Consider the following 19,319-nt stretch of genomic DNA (forward strand, 5'->3'; position numbering starts at 1 on the left):
TTCTGCCAAACAATATTTGTCCAGTGCAGGATGGCAGAACCAGCTAGAATAATTTACCCTATCAAAGTATGCAGTAACTAAGCTAATTCAAGATGGAAATGCTGAGGTGCATGTGCAAGCTGTTTGTGCTTGCCTTGCATAATAAGGTGTTGTTTGTTGTGTTGTTTTTTTTTAACTTAGCATCTTATTATCAAAACAAGGTTGTTGTCATACCAACTTTTGCAGATACCACCTATTTGTGCCAAAGGTGGAGGATGAATTTTAAAGTTAGGAATTTTTTCTACAGAACAGGTTGTCAATATTTCCAATCTTTTTGTAAAAAGTTTTTCCAGTTCTAGAACTTGCTTTTCACTCAGTGTTATTAGTGTGATACAGAATGCATGAAATCCTTGAAATGGTCTTGTCCAAGCCAAAGTTACTTTAGAAAAAATTAGTTTTAACTTGTCTATTGCTGACCTGAAGTGGGCAGTTAGTTCTTTTCCCTAGAAAGATAAAAAAGCAAAGGAGGAAGAGAAATAAAAACACCAGATTGTGTGAGCACTTGTTTAGGCACATGAACAGTCAACACATAATTAATATTTTATTGTATTAGGCCCTTGTTTCACAAGAACTGGTGAATAGTCTTTGTGCTCAGATATTGCTTGGTTGCTATATAGCAGTGTCACATTTGGTGCTGGTTGAGGCATCCAGGTGTTGTGAGTGCACTGTCTGGTTGTCTATTAATCCAGTGGGGTAAAATTTTTGTAAAATATGTCTGTCCCTAAGAACTTGCAGCTTTCAAGACAGGCTGAGTTTAGTTTGATGTCTGGGTTTCTGACTTTTCTCTGAACTCCACTGACTTTGGCATTGCCTCTGTGTATGTTTTTGTTAGTACAGAGCTTCAAAATGCACCATTTGAATGGGTGCACAGTTCCTTCATTTCACATCAGTTATGGTTCTTATTTTATGATTTTGTAGGCTAATATGTTTTGGTGACTCTCTTTACAACATATAACTCTTTCAAAGACATGGGATAAGTTCAGTTTGAGGGCATATGATTGTCATCTGTTACATCTCCTTGTTTCTAAAGTGTTGCTTTTTCAGTTAAAGGGTGTTCAGGCATGTGTTGTGTAGATATGAATGTTATTATTTTATCATCAGACAACATATGTTTGCTAGAACATACAGTATTGCCTTGTGTTACTCATTGTTTGCCACATGCCAGAGATTTTTTTTTTTCCCCAGCATGTATCAGATTTTTAAAAATATGTAATTGTTTTAATCTCTCTTCGTGCTCAATATTCCATTTTCTGAAGTTAACACTAAATTAATTGAGTAACCAGTAGTTGCTGGTTGCTGTGCTTCTCTTTTGGATGAAAAGTGCAATTGTGGCATCCTCACATATTGACTAGAAAATACTGACTATATTCTCAATGAATGAATAGGCTGAAGAGACACTAAATATGTCGCAGTTGCCCAGGAATTTATGATGTAATTTCAAGTAGATTTCCTTGTACCTTTTGTGGGTTTTGTAGGTGTATAGGTTTTTTTGTAGCTAGTGATGTACTTTGATTATATTATGAGAAATCATTTCATAGAATGTCCTTTGAAATAAAAAAGTTGAGATGACAACTCAACAACTGAGGGAGGAAATCTTTCTTTAAACATGGAGAGCTTTCCAGCCTGATCTTAATGAGAATTCATTTTTTTAATGAAATTGATTAGTATCTATGTCATGTAACGGGTCAGACTACATATTCACAGTGACACCTTCTTAGCTTCAAAAACTAGGACTACAGTAGTCATGTTTCTGCTCATTCCTACTATTCTGTTTTCCATTTGGTGATATGGTAATTAGATTATATTAACTTTTAGATGTTCCTCAGTTAAAGAGGAAATTTTGACCACTATGAAAATTCAGTATGGGGTAGAGAGAGGAAAGTATGTCGATGAGAACTGGCATTTCCTGGAAGTGTAGAAATTTCGAGGTACTAGTTCTGTCATGAGTCTGTATACTTACTGTGTGATCTTAATTACAATAAAGAAGAGGGTTTTTTAATGCTATTTATATTCAAATGTTTGCAAATAATATTTTCTGTTAGTTGGCATACTGATGTGGTTTCTGGCACTGCTAGGCAGCACAGTTGCTTTCTCCACTGATACCAGTTATGATGATGCACTTCCACAAAGAAAATATCCAAGTAATGAAACTAAGAGCTTTAACAATGCCTGAAATAGCATGTGCTGTGCTAAGCAAACATTGTCAATTTTAAACTGACTTTATATTTCGGGAAAAGGGGCCTTTTATTCCAAAAGGGAAATGTTTATAATAGTTGAGAACACACAGAATTCATCAAAGTTATATGTGCAGTTAGTGTACTGAAAAAAACAGTTGCTGTTACATGCAAGTTAACAGGAATTCTGATTGGAATGAGGCATTAATATTTGTTAAGTGTCACTTTCCAGGGAATGTTATTAAATGCCACCTAGTTCAAAACCAGATATGTGTTTAAAATAATCAAACACAAACTCTAAAAATATTCTGACTTGCATAACACACTCATAAGTTAATCAACCAGACATTGGAATGGACTGCCCAGGGAAGTGGTGGAGTCACCATCCCTGGAGGTGTTTAAGGAAAGGCTGGATGTGGCACTTAGTGCCATGGTCTAGCCAGTGTGGTGGTTTTAGGTCATAGGTTGGACTAGATGATCTCAGAGGTCTTTTCCAGCCACAATAATTCTGTGATTCTCTAATACTTCATGATACATAATCACCATTTTAATGTGGAAGAATATTAATTTTATGTGTGTGTGTACATATGCAAAGTGGATATGCAAGAAGTTATGCAAGACAGATACGAGCTGGAGTGGGTTTGAGAGAAAGAAGCCAGGGTGGGGCAAGTGTATTCAGAAATGTTAGTGTTTTGAGATCTGAAACCAAGGAATTCTGATAAGATCTAGTAAGAGATGATATATTTCACTATTTTGGAGAACTTTGCAGAAGGCATACGATGACTAAGATGGTTAAAATGTTTATGGAAATTGCAATCTTTAAGAAATGTTCCTTAAAACATAAAATAATTCTGTGTTACAACTTTGTTTTTAATCTCTGTTATTTCCACTTTACTGAGACTTTCTCTGAAACTCAGTGAAACTGCTGTTTATTTGGAAATGTGCGATGGTCTAATTATCAAGCAATATTCTATAATCCTTCCCAACTATAGAATGGACAAAATAGTATTGAAATCAAGGGGAAGAAAATAAAATAATCACATCTTTGTTCACTTGCAACAGCAGGTGACTAACTACAAAAGGCATAAATCTTTGCTGGCATACTCAAAAGGCATAAAGTTCTTAAAATTTGTTGTTCTTATTTTAAAGCTAAAGCTTTCTGGTAATTCAGCCCTCCATTCCAATGACAATACATTTATTTTATACTGACAATATATCCTGTGGAAGCAAAACTGTGAAGTACTAGGTCTAGTAAAACTAAAAGAGAAACTAGCTGATTTTATAAGGGCCAAAATAGAGCAAAAAACCACATTTTTTTTCTATTTCAGGAAGTATTTTTCCATTTGGGAGACCTATTAGAGTCTGGGTTACCCACACATGGTCTGTTTATGGCAATGTATAACTTGAATTATTTGCAAATGAGTGTCATTTGCTGGGAGAACCCAGTGAAACACAAGGAAATTGGAAGCTGGAAATAATGAGGATTATGATGAATCGGTCCTGAGAAGGTGAGCTCCCCATGTCCAGAGGAAAACTAACAGACTTTAAAGCTATGTTCACCACAGGGATACTTTAATTGGCTTTGCTTGACAGATATAAAATTGTATTAGAGGTTTCTTTATTCATTTTAAAATTATTTCACGACTAGTTTCATATACTTTTTTTTTTCCTTTTGAGTTTTACAGAATAAAAATACCATGAACAGTTTGGAAACTCGAACTGGAGTTCAGTCTGAAATAGGAAAACCTGTATTTTAATAGTATTATGTCAAACACGACAGGGTTAGATCAGTTTCTGTGCTGCTGTGCCAGATCATTTTCTTTTGCCAACTCTTGAATTGTGGTTTTGTGTTTAGTTTTTGTTTTGTTTTGTCTTGGGATTTTTCTTTGTTAGTTTGGTATTGTTTGTTTTTATCAAATAGCTGGTCTAATATGGGACATATAAAAATGGCAATAAAGCCCCAACTAGCCATATGTATTTTACTATCCTGAAGCTGTTATCATACCTTCAGTGGGACACATACCATATGTTTTTTAGAAACACAAATTCAATTATAAGGATTATGCACATCATACCTGTGTGGGCTGTGTTCTTTGAATTTCTACTTCAAATCTTCTGTGCAAGTTAGGCACATAGGCATTAGGTAGATCTCTATGTAGTGTGCAAATGTCATAAATACACCAGAGAGAGATTTGGGTTTACAGTTCAAGTAATCTCAAAAATTGCAGCAGAGTTAATTCAGTCATTGAAGGTGGATTTAAAAGTAGTTTTTAAGTTAATTGTTTGGTTTTAATAAGCTGGTAAGTGCAAGCGCATTGGTTACCTGGCTCTGGCGTTATTGATAGATGGATGATTATAGTGGTTCAGCACGATACCCCGTTAGCATTATAGCTCTACCAATCTCCATAAACAATGCTATCTTCAAGGTAAATTAAGCAGTAGCACGTTGCAAATGTGAATCAAGAACGGGTAAGTGGTGCTTATCCTGATAGTCCTAAATAATTGGCTATTAAGCAATGTATTCATAAGAGCTTTATGGCCAATGAAAATAATTGTTATGCCTAGAAAAGCAGCTGTCAATACAGACTGAAGCTGTTTCTTGTAGAGTCTTTTCCGGTAACAAAGGTGTTTCTTACAAAAAGCTAACCACATTAGAATTAAAATAAATAAACTAATCTGTTTTTAAAAGCTTGACTCTTCCTCCTGGCATCGTGAACATCATTCTCTTTATTTTGAAGAGCTGCTGCTTTGTTTTTAATACAGAAGGGGACATCCTACTGTCTTCTAGATTACCAAACACTGTATGAAAAGGTGAGTAAATTGCTGTGAGAGAACATTTTCACACTTAAAAATATGCTAAGGGCTGATGCTCTGGTTTAATCCTCCTTTAGGGGGAAAAAACCAACCAACCAGAGAAGTAAAGGCCAAAGCAGTCTTGAAAACGCATGTGTTCAGGTATATACTTGCAGGTAAAGAATTGCCTGAAGAATTGAAAGAGAAAAATATTTTCATTGACAAATTTCAAGGCACCTATAATGATGACCATAATAAATGCTTATTTAGAATTTTCTTAAATTATTACCAAGATGGTTGCTAACATTTTTGTAATTAATAGAGAGTTAATATTCTGGAATGGAATTAGTATCTCCCTGGAAGACAAAGTAAGTAACATCTATATTCAGTTCTGAAGACAGTCACAGTATAATAGTTTAAATGAATGATAGAAATAAGAGTACTGAAATAGTGCAGGGGATACTCATCCCAGGTAGTATTGATTTATTTTTATTTATATATTCTATAAATGTCTATCTTAGTTTAAAAAATGTTGAATATAGTTTTGCATGGTGAACTTGAACATCAGGAAGATGGAGAGTAAATTTATATCAATCTAACTGCTCCATATTTGCAGAACTGCAGCCCTGACACTATTTCATTGCCCTGAACTTGAGAAAATACTTGAAAAACCTACTAAGGTTGCAGTGCCATAATGCTCTGTGTGGGAAGGTCATCAGGAATTTTGGGCCAAGCACTATGCCCTGTGGTGCCAGGAGTCAGTCCCAAGAAACAGCAATTTGTGCAATTTTCCATTTTTTTACCTAAGAGATCTACATCAAGCATTAGTGCTCAAGTCTTTGGCAGTGTGGATGTTGCACTGTGTGTCATTTAGCAAATGACTTAAGTTGCTTTGAATTTAGTGTACTCTAAGAGGATATATGAAGAGGTTAATGTGAGGAAGTCAGTGTTCTGGAAATTAATATCCTACCTCATTGCACAAAAATTTTCCTGCCTGAATAACCTCTGAGTTGTAGTGGGCTCAATGTAATTAATAATTTTTTTGACCATAGGATCAAAAAAATAGAATTTAACTCACATTATAGCCCCAGGCCCTATCTAAAATATTTTTGTCACATATCACACATGCTTGGAAAAGTCTGTTATATCCCTTTCTTAGCAATACACTAATCTTCAGATTTTCTTATGGATGTATATAGCTTGAGCCTGAATAAATAGTTGTCCCATTTCTTTTTGTCTGTAAAACTCTATATGAAGCAATTGCAGTGCTTCAAGCAGTATCTTGTTCAAGGCCCCCAAAATGCTGCAATTGCTAATACGTCTTTTCACTGTTTCAGCAAATGTCACAGGTTTGCTTTTCACTGATGCTAGATGGCTGTCAAAGTTCAGTCAGTCTTCTGTTGGATAAAAATTAGATAGACATGTTGGTAACAAGTCAGGACCACAATGTTTTTATCACCTTGAACAGGGTCGATGAGATTATCAGTGAGACTTTGATTTGAGCAAGGACTCCAGTATAACATAACATCCTTGTTGAAAAAAGCATCAGCATTTCTGAAGCACTCTGAGCTAACGTGCGTTCCTGAAGGAGATAAATTTATTAGTATTGGCAGAAGAGCAAAATACTGGGAAAAGAAAATGAGGCAAAATGTATAATTTCTTACACATTTACTTATCTTTATAAGTTAATTACTGTGGGCTCTCAAAGGTATCCATTGAACGTATTTACAAGAATGACTGTATGGACCAAGTAATTCTTAAACTGCAGTAGAAAAGAATCTAATAAGGATGTTCATTGTCTTAAGAAATAACTTGACAGGTATCCACCAAAGTATTCTAGATTAACAAAATCTTGCATACTGCCTCCTAAATTATGATATTGTTGGCTGCTGCAGCTTTTGAGTGTGAGACCTTTTTCCTTGTTTTATAGTATTTAAAAATCTGCTGAGTTTACTGCAATTGAACTAAATTTATAGTTTTGAATGAATAGTTGGTGGAAAAGTTCATACTCTGATCTGGAGACTGTATCTCTCCAGTTCCTTCTCCCTCCAGAGAGTTAACTGCTTGTGTATTAAAAAACCTCAAAAAACAGAACACCAAAACCAAAAAAATCCCTAAACAACAAAAAGCAAAACAGAGAGAGAAAGAGAATAAGCAGAAGAACATGCCTTATGTTTTGTCATAGCTAACATTACTGTCCTGTTTCCACTACTGATAAAAACCTACAGCTATCCATTTACAAAGCAGCATTTTAGATGCAGGATACCAAGTGATAATTTCAGATGTTCACAGTAACATTAACTTCTGGTCAGTCCAGTATCTTGTAGTAGCATGTATGTAGCCAAGTAGTGAACTCAATCCACTTCTGTCAGTCTCTGTAGAACTGCATGCCAAGTTGATAATCCCTTTTCCACAGACCTGGTGATTTCAGTACCAGTTGCTCCCAAGGAGGTATCTATACGGGACAGGAAAAACATTTAATATATTTCCTGTAGCTGTTTTCCAAAGATCACCTGAGTGTTCCTGTCCAAAAGCTTCCTTGCTATTGACAAATGTAGGAAACGGGTGATTTCTCCCATGTTTTTATTTACATAGACTCTAACCCTTTATGAGATTGCTGTGTATTTAATAACAGTCACTTCTAGAGAGAATAAGTAAAAACTGATACATGATAAAAGTTCACCACCTCATTAATTTGTTCCTAGAGCATGGTCAGATGTACTACCACAAGGAAGAGACCATAAAAACTGATTTTCACAACAGATTGTCTCCTCCTTTGAGTAACAAATACCTTTTACCTTTTCAATTTAAAAGTTAAACTCCACTAGAAACAAGAAACCTGAAAGCAGAGCCATTCAAAGATTTGAATTATAGATTACCTTATGTTTACGACAGCCTTATCCAACAGATGTTATGTATATATTTAAAAAAAAATACTTACTTTGCAGTTATTTTGAACATTACATTTTGTGATTTAACACAGTTTGAGAAGTTAGTGTGAAAAATATCTCTGATGTAGGTAAGCAGAGATTTGCTTTTATTTCATTCAAAAGCATTTGCTTTTATTTCAACAAGATAAGAAAAACCTAGGCTCCCTGTGGAATGCATGGATTGTTGGAAGGCAACTCTTTGGATGAACATCCAAACTTTTCTAACTTTAATTTGATTTGTGAGGTACAACATGAATAAATTGGGGGATTTTTTTAATTAGTTTTTTCTCCCCTCCCAATGTAATGGGGTCTGTAATAACTTTGCTTTGCTGGTTTTTGTTTGCATAGAATGATAATAAATTAATAAATCCTTCTTTGCTACATAAGAAACAAAAGAAATATTTTCTTCTAACAGCTCTCCATGGGAAAGAAAACCATCTGAATAGAGCAGGCTGAAGGGAAGAGGAATAATTGAGTGTGTGAGAGGAGGAATAATTGAGTTTTCCTTTATTAAAAAGCTGTATCTTATTAATAATATTGTTTTGTAATTAGGACAAATACATTCATGCATAATATTCCTTAGGTATTTAGTAGTCTTGGCAGTCCTGGGTGACATCTGTCTTTCTCTGGCTACCCATTGAGTACCACAACATTACAGAGTAACTGTCTTGAAAATAATGTAGTTTAGCTTGTGACTGCCATCACAAAAGTTCCTCTCTGCAGCATTGTCAATAGATTATCTCACTCATCTCAGTACACTTTCTACTTGCAACTTTCATAAAACTTGTTTCTAAAAATGACATCCAAAGCTCTTACGTATTTACAAGACCATCTGGATTGTAGATATGCAAAAGAACTCTTAAATTTGTAAGCATGAATTAATTAAAGAAAAAGTTCTGCTTTATTTGGTGCATAATGTTTCTTGCTTTTCCTTAAATCGTGCATTACAGCAACCATAGATAATACAGTTAATTTCATAGTTGTTTGTTGTTGTTTTTTTTTTAACCCCAAACTTTAAATTATGGTAAATGGGCAAAATATTCATGAAAAGAGAAAATATTTCAGGAAGATGATCCCTTGTGGGCTTCCACAGCTGATCCCGTGCTGCTGCTGTCTCATTTCCACATTAGAGGTAATTTTGTGCTTTATAGTTGCAAAATTCTTGTATTAGATGGGAATTCTAAAAACCTTGACAGCCTGGAAAAGGCAGAGGGAGTTGGAAACATGAAACTGGAATTAATAAGAGGTATATACGTGCTGCCTGATTTGGGTAGGAGGGTACCAATAGGGACTGGTAGTGAGCTGGTAACTCTAGAGTACTGAATGTCCTGGAGAGATCAGATTACTGGGGTTTGGATAAAGAGACTGGAATTGGAATTAAAAGAATGACAACTGGAGGCTAAGAAAGGGAGATTAGGAAAAAGAACCAAAGAGAGAGAAGTAGAAGTGTATTAAAGACATGTTGGGTGTGAAGACAAATTATTGTGCTGTGTGAAAAACTGTACATTATTTTTTTTTTTGAGATCTGGAATGAATGTAGGATTCCTCTGTCTCTCATTTCCAGTCTTGTCAGGAAATACCTGTGTCACTCTCCATCTAGAGTATGCCATTTTTGGCAGGTTTATTTCATGAGAAAGCTGACAACCTACTGCTTTTATTGTGTGAGATAAAAGTATCTCTAATGTAACTAGCACAGTGCTGTCTGGCGCAGCCTTGTTGATGATCTATGTGCATATAGATATGACATGATATAATTGAACTCCTGTTATTCATAGTCCTTAAAACACAGAAAATTATGCACAGGCTTCTCCTTCCCTATTGTTTTTTCACTGTCAAATTAGCTCCCTTGTCCATATACATATGCATTATGATACTGTCATATTTAAATAAGCCAAATTGCTGTCTGCTGTGGTGCTCTGCAGATGAATCAGGGCTGGGAACATGCCATGGTTATAAATAAAGAATGGTGAAGAATACTGTCATCTGTGGGACAGTAAGTTAATGAAGAAGTTGGTAGTAAATGAGGAAAGGATTTGTCAGATTATATGTGGCCCTGTGGGAAAATGTGGTGAGTTGGATTTTGCCCAGTGATTGCTAAGGCTGGCTTATGACAGGATGCCAAGCTTAGCATTTTAGGTTACGTGTAGATACTCAGACTTTCAAAGACAGGCTGCATAACCAATTAGTTTCCAAGCAAAAATTCTAAATTTATTCTTTATTACCTTTATCCCTTTGTGGTACCAAACCCACAATTTTCACATTTAGCCACTAATTGTGTGGTCTTCCTTTTCCACAGGCTTATTTTGCGACCCTCCAGATCCATTCTGGACTTGCAGCTGTAGTTGCAATGAGAGAACATCTGTACTTCAAAGACACAGTTCGGTCTTAACAAAATTAGGACTTGCTGTAATGTGATTAGATGTTTCAAATTATTGATAGTTTGTATTTTAATCTTTCTGTGCATCCATCAAATATCATAGAATCATAGAATACCAGGTTGGAAGGGACCTCAAGGATCATATAGTCCAACCTTTTTAGGTTAATACTGTAGTTTATATGAGATGGCTCAGCACCTTGTCAAGCTGAGACTTTTTAAAATTTATTTTTATTTTTTTTTAGGAGAGTAACTTTATTTCTCAATAGAGTTGTATTAGAAAAGCAAGTTTAAAATTTCACCTTCCGAGTGAGTCCAAAATGTCTGTGGAAAGGCTGGAATACTATGTGCAAGGAGCAGAGTGGTTTTGCCCCAGTAGACAGGCAAAAATAAACTGTGTGTTCCATCAGGACTTGGCTGCCTAGCAGGGTTATCATAAGAGCAATGAAGCCAGGTCCTTGATTATCTCGCTGTTCAGTTGAGGGATCACACTGTTGTCAGTAGTTTGCTGCTTGCACACTTGTTCTTTTGGCCACATTCTTGGCCATATGTTTCATAGTCATCACAAGACTGTCCTCTGCATACCCAGTGTAGTACTGCTGCTTTGCACCCCAGGATCTTTTGGGACAAGCATAACACAGGAGCTGCAATCTCTGGAGGATGATGGTGGACCATGTCATAATCTATCAGTGTCAGATCCATCAGGTATTTTCCAGGTATAATGCATCAGGTTGCTTAGCATCAGCCTCCCCAGCTTTTGATGCTCTTCTTAAGAAATGAATTGGAAGAGGTCATGCCAGGTTGAAGTTTAACTATTTAAGAATCAAAATCTCAATTTCTCTAACTTCAGCTCTGGTGTAGGCATTGTCAGTAATGTAAACAATGTCTGCTTTGTATTTTGAGGCTAGAAGCAGTGCTGTTACACTGCTGTTACAGCTGAAGCATCTTACAAGCTACTGGATGACTTCCTAAGAAGCGATCCATAATTGCAACACACATATACAGTGTTTCCTGCAAAGCTGGAATCTGGAGTGGACCTGGACAAGCCAGTCAATGAAGATGGTGCACATATGGCCACTGATGGTCTTCCCATAGAGGTAACATGGGTGGACTGATTGCTGCAGCTCGAGCTCTTGCAGATATAGGTAGATAAATAAATACAGGACAGTAAAAATAAAATGTATAACACACTAATACTGAAGCAAGGATATCAATTGAAAAACCTTAAGGAAATAAATTATTCTTTCTTCAGTGCAATGTTTGTACAGAGTAAGGTCAAAAATATGTGAGGTCATAAAGGAGGCTAATAAAAAAAATACCAAGCCCAGAATCACAATTAATTTCATAGGCTCATAGGGTAATTCAGATTGAAAGAGTCCATGGCATTACTGGTAAATTGCTGAAATATTTTCTTAGAGCCAGTCTAAATCTTTTGTTTCAGCTTGTGCCTGTTAGCTGTTGTCATCCCACCATGTGCCACTGCAAAGAGGCTGGCCTAATGCTTGGTTGTTGAGTGCTTTTTTGTTTTTGTTTTTGTTTTTCATTGTCTTCTGAGCTTCCTTTAGAAGAGTAGACTGAATTTCTAGGCACAGAACTATGCTAAGCAAATTTTATCAGGGCTTTGACACTTGGGGGGAACCTGGAGCAGAGTCTTGAAATCTCTTCAATTGTACTCACAGCAGTCTCAATTACTTATTTTGTGCAAAAAGGAGTAACTGCATCTTCCATTACTATACTATAAAGGAATGAAAAAGTATCCTAGCTCTTGAATAGAGCAATGGGTGTGAATCCTAAATCTTAAATAAGAGCAACGTGTTCTTTTCTTATGATCTTGTGACCTCCCTATGCATTCCCATGCGTGCTTCCCTAGTTCTTAGATTCTTTAGTGCTTTGACAGTAGCTTGCCCAACTGCATTATGCAGAAGAACAAAGTTTATTTTCTCTTTGCAGGTGAATTATCATAAAAGCTTAAACATTATTTTTTGTTGAAAAATATTTTCTGCTAAGGTCTTTCTTTTTGCCCAGAATGTTATTGACTATATTTCTGAAATACACAAAGTTTATGAAACACAGCAATTGTTAGAATGCTGCATCAATGCTGCATCAAACAGTAAAGACTAATAGGTGTTTCTCTTGGAAAAAAGTTAAAGGAGATGTCTGTTCATTGTATAGAATCAAGGTTTTTAAAACCTTACACTGTAAGTGTTTGCAGTGATAAGGTTTTTTAGTAAGACAATGAAATGTTTTGCTCAGCTGGGGAGGGAGGGGACTCACCTATCTTGCCTCAGCCTTGAGTGTTACCTCTGCAGTCAAATCAATTCGCTACAATATAGATTTTCAGTAATGCAAAAGTGCTTTTGCAGGTTTAGGGTTGTCTGCAGAGATCTTTCTTATTGTGCCTTGCAATGGTGTGTAATGAGTTTTTTGTTTGCTTGGTTGTTGTTTTGGGTTTTTTTTGATATCTGAGGGGAATGAGACATTTCTTCCCTTTTGTTCTTCTGCTCATTTTGCTTCCCTACTGTTTCCTGCTGTTACTTGAGGTTTTCTGAGGACAGAGGATCTCATTCTGGGTCCTCTGAGGTCAGGGAAGGAGTCCTTTCCCTTGAAGATGCATCTGGCCCCAAAATCTTACTTTAAGTTTACAGATAAACAAACAAAAAAACCCTGGAATGTTAAGAATCGATTACTGTCTTGAAGACATTTTAACACAAACTGCCAACAAAAAAGAGAGAGGTTAAGAAAGTACTGTACTGTCTACAGTTTGTAGATAGAAGTCTTGGAAAAAAGTAATCTCTTTAAAACAAACTAAACTATACCTAGTCTTGTTTTGGTAGCTTTGGCTGAATCTGGTCTTAAATTTGCCTAACCAAGTGCTATAAGCCTGTGGTTTCTGTGCTGGTCTTGCGTTGTCTGTCACTCCCATGGGTGACATTTATGACACTTTAGTAGGAGCAAAGCTGGGTTTATACACCCTACTATCCCTTCATGGTCACCTAATTGGCTTATATATCAGTTATGGTGCCCTTTCCCCCTGCATTCAGCTGCACAGTGTTAGGGCATAGTCTTGTGCACCTGGGGAATCCACCTCTCTGATCTCCTCAATGTCCACCTTGCACTCAGTCCGTCTGCACTTGCCAACATAGAGTGCCAAGTCAGGGTCAGGTATATAAGGAAGTTCTAGGTTTTTTCTGTATCTGTGTTAATTTTATTTTATTTTTGTCAATATGTTTACCTTCATTCAATTCCTAGCATCTCTAGGTTACTGGACTGCCACCAAGCCTTTCTTCGTTTTATTCTGTCCTGTATTGTCCAGGTAGGAGTCATGTTTGGATCTGCATCACGTAGTAGCCTCTAGTTGTCTTTGGTTACTTCATGTCTCTGAGAAGCTCTCTCCCAGGTCTTATATTAAGATCATTTTAAGTCATCTTTGTGAAACATGGGTCTTCCAAAGTAAGGCTAGCATAATAAACAAATAATGCAAAAGAATTATTAGGATGCTCTTGAAACAAACCAAAATTTGACCAGGATAACTCAATGTTCAAAATTATCAATACTCAGTTTCGTCTTTAATTTTATCAGAGAACAAATTAAGGTACTTGTTTTCTGTTTGGTGACTCTTTAAGTAAAATTTTAAACTGTAGCCATTGGAACTGCTGAACTTGCCTTTCCACTCTTTCCTTTGCTCTAATAACCATCCAAGCCTAACTGGAGAAGAGGAAATTAGCTTTTTACTCCAGCTTCTGCCCACCACTAAACATGGGAAGAGGCACAACAGGTGATGGTACAGGAAAAGAAGTTCACTATCCATAGCTTTTTTGCTAGCAAAAAGAAGTTGAAGGATTTTATGGTAGTGGAATAAATTGAAGGTTTCTTCTGTTAATTCTAATTAATACTGGAATTGAGCAGTAGAGGCTCAAGTGGCCAGAATTTTCTTTCTCCTGTCTCTAAACAGAATTTGGACACAAATAGTAATGTAGCACTGGGCTTTGTTTTCAACACTTGAGGAGCTTCCTGATTTAGTGATATGATGTTTCATTTGTTTTTATTCTCTTGTCTTCTCAGATATCTTTAAGCTTCAGTTCAGAAAATGTGTTAATACAATGGGTTGGAAAAGCTTGTCTAATACAACTCTGGTAGAACAAATAATTTACGGGTGCTTGGACTTCCTATATAGATGTATATTAAAAAAACCCACAACTGATATGAAACCAAGTGAACTGGTACTATATAAACAGAAGCATATAGGATCAACTTCTTCCATCTTTAAACTGGTACATCGTGTTCATACGGCAAATAATAAATGGCCACATTACAACACAAGTACTTGAAAAATTAGTATAATAATAAATAGGAAAGAATTATACCTTTGGGATCTTTAGGGGCAGATCTGAATGGAAAATGGAATGCTAGCTTGCTTTTCCTCAGCTCTGTTGGTTCAATGTTGAGAAGGATAAATAGATGTGTTGTACGTATATACAGGATGTAACATAGTTTATGTACAAAGCTGTGTTTTTCAGAGCATAACTGTCTGTAAATAGCCTTTTATGTTCTGAAGGGAGTAGCATGGAATTCTAGTTCTGAAATTAGATTGCTTTAGGAGATTATTATAAAATGATTGCAGAAAATGTGAAAATTACTCTTTAGGTAATCTGAAAATGCTAGATGACTGAAGTGATAGTTCTCGTGCTTATCCATGAAGGTCTTTGATGTGATAATTTCAAAGGAGTGGAAGTCACAATGTTTGCAGTAACCATTGATGGCTTCATTACCATTTTAAGGGTATGGACTCATGCTGTAGTCCCCAGTGTGTATTTAGGCTTGCTTAAAATTCTTAGCCAGTACTAAGATCATCATATGTTCTATATAACAAAATTTTCCATATTAAGCTGTCAAATCCAAGGCCCCACGTGAAAAGGAAATTAAGTGTTACTTTACCTAACTGTCTAGCTCCCCTTCTCACTCAGGTTGCTGGAAAACTGCTGCTACAACACATAGAGAAAACTGGTGTTTGTTCAGAGGATGCAGCACTTCTGCCACATGGTTGAGCTGCACGTGCTTGAATGATGCACTCCCTCCATTTGTCACACTGGGATGCCCTCTGCAAGTGCTGTTTATCTCTCTGGACTGTTACGGGCTCCATATAAGCAGTGTATGCAGGTTCTCTTAAATCCTGAAGGCAGTCCCTCAAGCAGATAGTCATCTGAGTCTAAGTCATCACTTGTGTCCCAGTCTTTTCTGTCCCTGTGCCATGCCTGCTCAGCTCAGCCCAGCTAGGTATGTTTCAAAGGACTAAGTGAAACTAGTACTTGATTTGACGTTGCTGAACTAGTTCATTATACAAACTCCACCCAACATGGCATGGAATGACATGAAAAAAGTATTGAGGAGTGGCTGGAAACAAAAATGCAATTGTGACAATGTTTCCAGTTTAACATTTCTCCGAAATAAAATAGAGACCTATAAAAATATTTTCCTTAATTTTTTTTTTTTTAAAGACCCAAATAAGCCAATGCTTTGTTCATAGGGTAAATTGTCATGAGACTGATTGATTGACTTTTGAGTTCCGATAAAATCAACATTAATAGTTTTGGTTTGATATCTTCAGTTTAAAAAAGAGAGAAAAATCCTCCAGTGTTTTAATTTTTTTTGTTCATCATAAAAAATAAAGAATGTTTCCAGAAAAAGCAGGAATGAAGTCTTTAATATAAATTTTCTTAAATGCTGCACAAGGAACCTGAAGGGTGTGAAACTTGGGTAGTTCCATCTAAACCTGAGCAACCAAGATGCTGAGTTAAAAGGATCAAGTGATAAAATGGGAGAAAACACATTGTGACATTGCTAAGGTGGGAAGGCACCTGACAAAGCTGCCTTTTTAAAGACCCAATCTGGAATGATACATGATGAGCATTCTTAGGTGAAATATGTAGATTGCCATGAGCAAATGTACACTCAACTGTCAAGAGTCTGTGGTACAAGGATAATTTTTGGAAAATCTTTATAAAAATCACAAATTAACAAGGCAGCATAGATTTAGAGAAAGATAAAATTTTAACCTTGTGTTTTAGTGTTGACAAAAATGTTAGCTGTTCAGATAAATAATTTTTATTTTCTCACAGAAAGCTACAATACCCTATTATGATCCTTTATCTTTTTTATATTTGGTTTTTGTGTTTGTTTTTTTTTCTGTGAAGATGCTTTCCAAGCGTTCTGTTCTTTAGTTCTAGTACAATTGAAAGCCAAGTTTATATGGTGGATGAACTGTTGGAACTAGGCACAAACTCTGCCATTATGTGTGTAATTTTTACATTGTGAAACAAAAACCACCTCTGCACATCATAGTCACCGCTTCTACTTTCATCTGGTATGACTGAACCAATGATAGGAAGCTTTTTTCCTTCTCTCTGCTGTTTATTGATGAAGAACAAGACATAATTTGTTTCTTGTATGGCTTGCAGTGAGCTAAATAGCATGACACAAAGTACAAATTTATCTGGAAAACAGACCATGTATTACATGGATATAATAATTGGTGGCTGCAAGTTAGCTCTTAGATTTTTTTGTTTGGGTGTTTTGTTTTTTCGATCCTCCTTTTTCTATCTTCTCTTGCTTTCTTTGAACTCTTTGTCAGTATCTCTACCCTTCTCTCTTTGTCTCTGCTGTCTGGGAAGAGGCTTGTGGGATGTCATAAAACACGAAAATTATTGATTTAAGAACAATTGTCAGTGATGTCTGTATTAGAACACACTTTAAAAGATTTAAACACTGTTTGTATATTTTATTTTTGATGAAGGCTTATTTTTAATTAAAATACTATGAAAATGTGTCATCTATTGCTGTGAAACTAGAACCATGTTTGAGAAGGTGACAAGGGAACAGGATGCTGGAATTAAAAAAATTCTCAGTGTCTTGCAGAAAAATTGCACCTAACATCTCATTCCACTATTTTTGTGAAGTTCTTCCATAATTAACTCTGTCCATCTGCTTCTTTTATTACACTGCATCTTGTGGCAGAAATTACTGAATTCAAATATAGCAAAATCATTAACTCCCAATATTTGATGAATGTGCAGTTGCCCTTTCCTATAACATCTCTCTCTGGCGGGTGCTATGTTATATTTAGGGAGAAAGAAGACAAAATCCTGGATGGACCTGACTCACTCTAGTAGACTCTATTCAATCTCTTAAACTCAAGATGACCCTTATACTCCCTTTGTACTGTGGAGTTGTGTCATGTATGTCCAGGCTCATGATTTAGTGTTCCCTTCAAAGAATGCTTCTTAACTGGAACTGATGGCAAACATGCTTGCAAGCTCTTTGGTAGCCATTTAAAAGCAGAAAGGACTCTAAAGCTGATAAAAACTAGCCTGCCTGTTTCTTTCAGTTCCTCCTCTTCTGTGTTTGACAGAAATGACTCTCATAGCACCTAACAGGATAGTTGTTGTATCAAACAGCATGAGTTAGAGGTCATCTCTTATCATTCTAGGTCATCCATTGAAAGCTCACAAAGGGATGCTGGTAGCAACTTTTCCTTTCTTCTTTATTGCTAAAAATGTCTGAAACACATCACCACAAAGCCACCTAGTATATTAAGGGAGAGGCGAACAGTGTCACCAAGTGCTGATTCTGGAGTTCCATAGCTTTTCTTAAGAGACGTTTGTGATCCCAAATCAAACTTTATTGTTAAAAGGATAAATTGCTGTAAATATGTGTGTTCTACTGTAGTTTGTGGGAATTTTTTTTATTTGTTTATTTTATAGGGTTTTTTTTTTAGCAGAGTACTTCCCTAGTACCTCAGCCATCTGCAACCCCAGTGCCAAGTGGGGTACTTGGGTTCAAAATGTTGAATACAATTAACTTTCTTGAGCTGCTTCTGTTTCAAGTAGGCTTTTCTTAAATATTAGTTTACAACAGCCATACCTTTAGTCCACACAAACATTTCTTCACTCAGGATGTGAAGGGATCAGTAGTTTTGCTTTGGGGTATTTTTCTGCTAGGAGGTGTAATTCAGAGGCAGAGTGCTTCAGTTCTTTTGAGCACTGACAATGTATGGTTTCTTATCCTAGTAAAGTAATGGTTTCCTTGAGTTTTGTACAGAGTCTGAGACTGGCTTTATCAGGCTTTTATGTTTATCACTGCAGTCCTGAGAATCTTAAAACATGAAGCAGCTGAAGGATGCTTATCCTGTGGCTGGTGTTCAGTTATGTTAGCTAGGGAAATCCTGAGCAGAGTCTAGTGAAACATAAGGGCACTTCATTTGTCGTTCATTCTGGTTTGTAGGTAAGCCAGGAGCAGTACTGTAATGGTTCTTCATCTGTTTTTGTATATGAGGCATTTGTTGGAGCTAAATGCTTTTAGAAAGCTAAATTGCTTTGACTAAAGTTAACTTTTACATCTTTGTGCAAAACAACCTCTTGAGGAAGAACATTTCCCCACCTCTTTTGATACTCAAAACCCACACCTGTTTATATGAAAATTGCTGTTTTATCTTGTTGTCTTAATAAACAAGTATTTGCCATCTTTTAGGAAACTGTTTTCCTTTGTGTTTGAGGGGAAAGAATCTAATGGAGTGTACAAAGGGTGGAGTTCTTGTTTGGAAAGAGACCAAAGCCCTCTAGCTCTGTTGTTTCAGTTCAGAAGTTTACTTTAGCATTTGCATGGACGTGGTAGTATTCCTCTAGGACTTTCACACAGTCTCAGCCTCCGTGAAGCTTTAGATGGTGATACGCTCTGCAACTTTTCCTCTCACTGAGCACAACCCTGCCAGATGCTCAGCAACACTTGAAAGAATCTGGGCTGCTCCTGACCTTAGAGTTGGAGATGCACAGTATGTTGCAGGGCAGGATCCAGTCACCCAATTTGTGAACTCAGCCCACACTACTATACTAAAATGCATCCCAGTGAAGCTTCAACAAAAAAAGGGAGGTGTGAATTGCTCTTCTGAAAGAAGTGTTAGCTGTGTTTTTCTCAGGAAATATCTCTGTCTGCTTTGGTAATTATTGCCACTATGGA

The 19,319-nt window shown here is 36.4% G+C and overlaps 1 pseudogene; it reads right to left on the reverse strand.

The window, feature by feature from the left end:
- Positions 1-10,743: 10,743 nt before the first annotated feature.
- Positions 10,744-19,319, reverse strand: part of LOC127385328 (G2/mitotic-specific cyclin-B2-like) — a 34,395-nt pseudogene continuing 25,819 nt past the window's right edge.

The sequence above is a fragment of the Apus apus genome, chromosome 5, assembly GCF_020740795.1.
Source record: "Apus apus isolate bApuApu2 chromosome 5, bApuApu2.pri.cur, whole genome shotgun sequence".
Taxonomy (NCBI): domain Eukaryota; kingdom Metazoa; phylum Chordata; class Aves; order Apodiformes; family Apodidae; genus Apus; species Apus apus.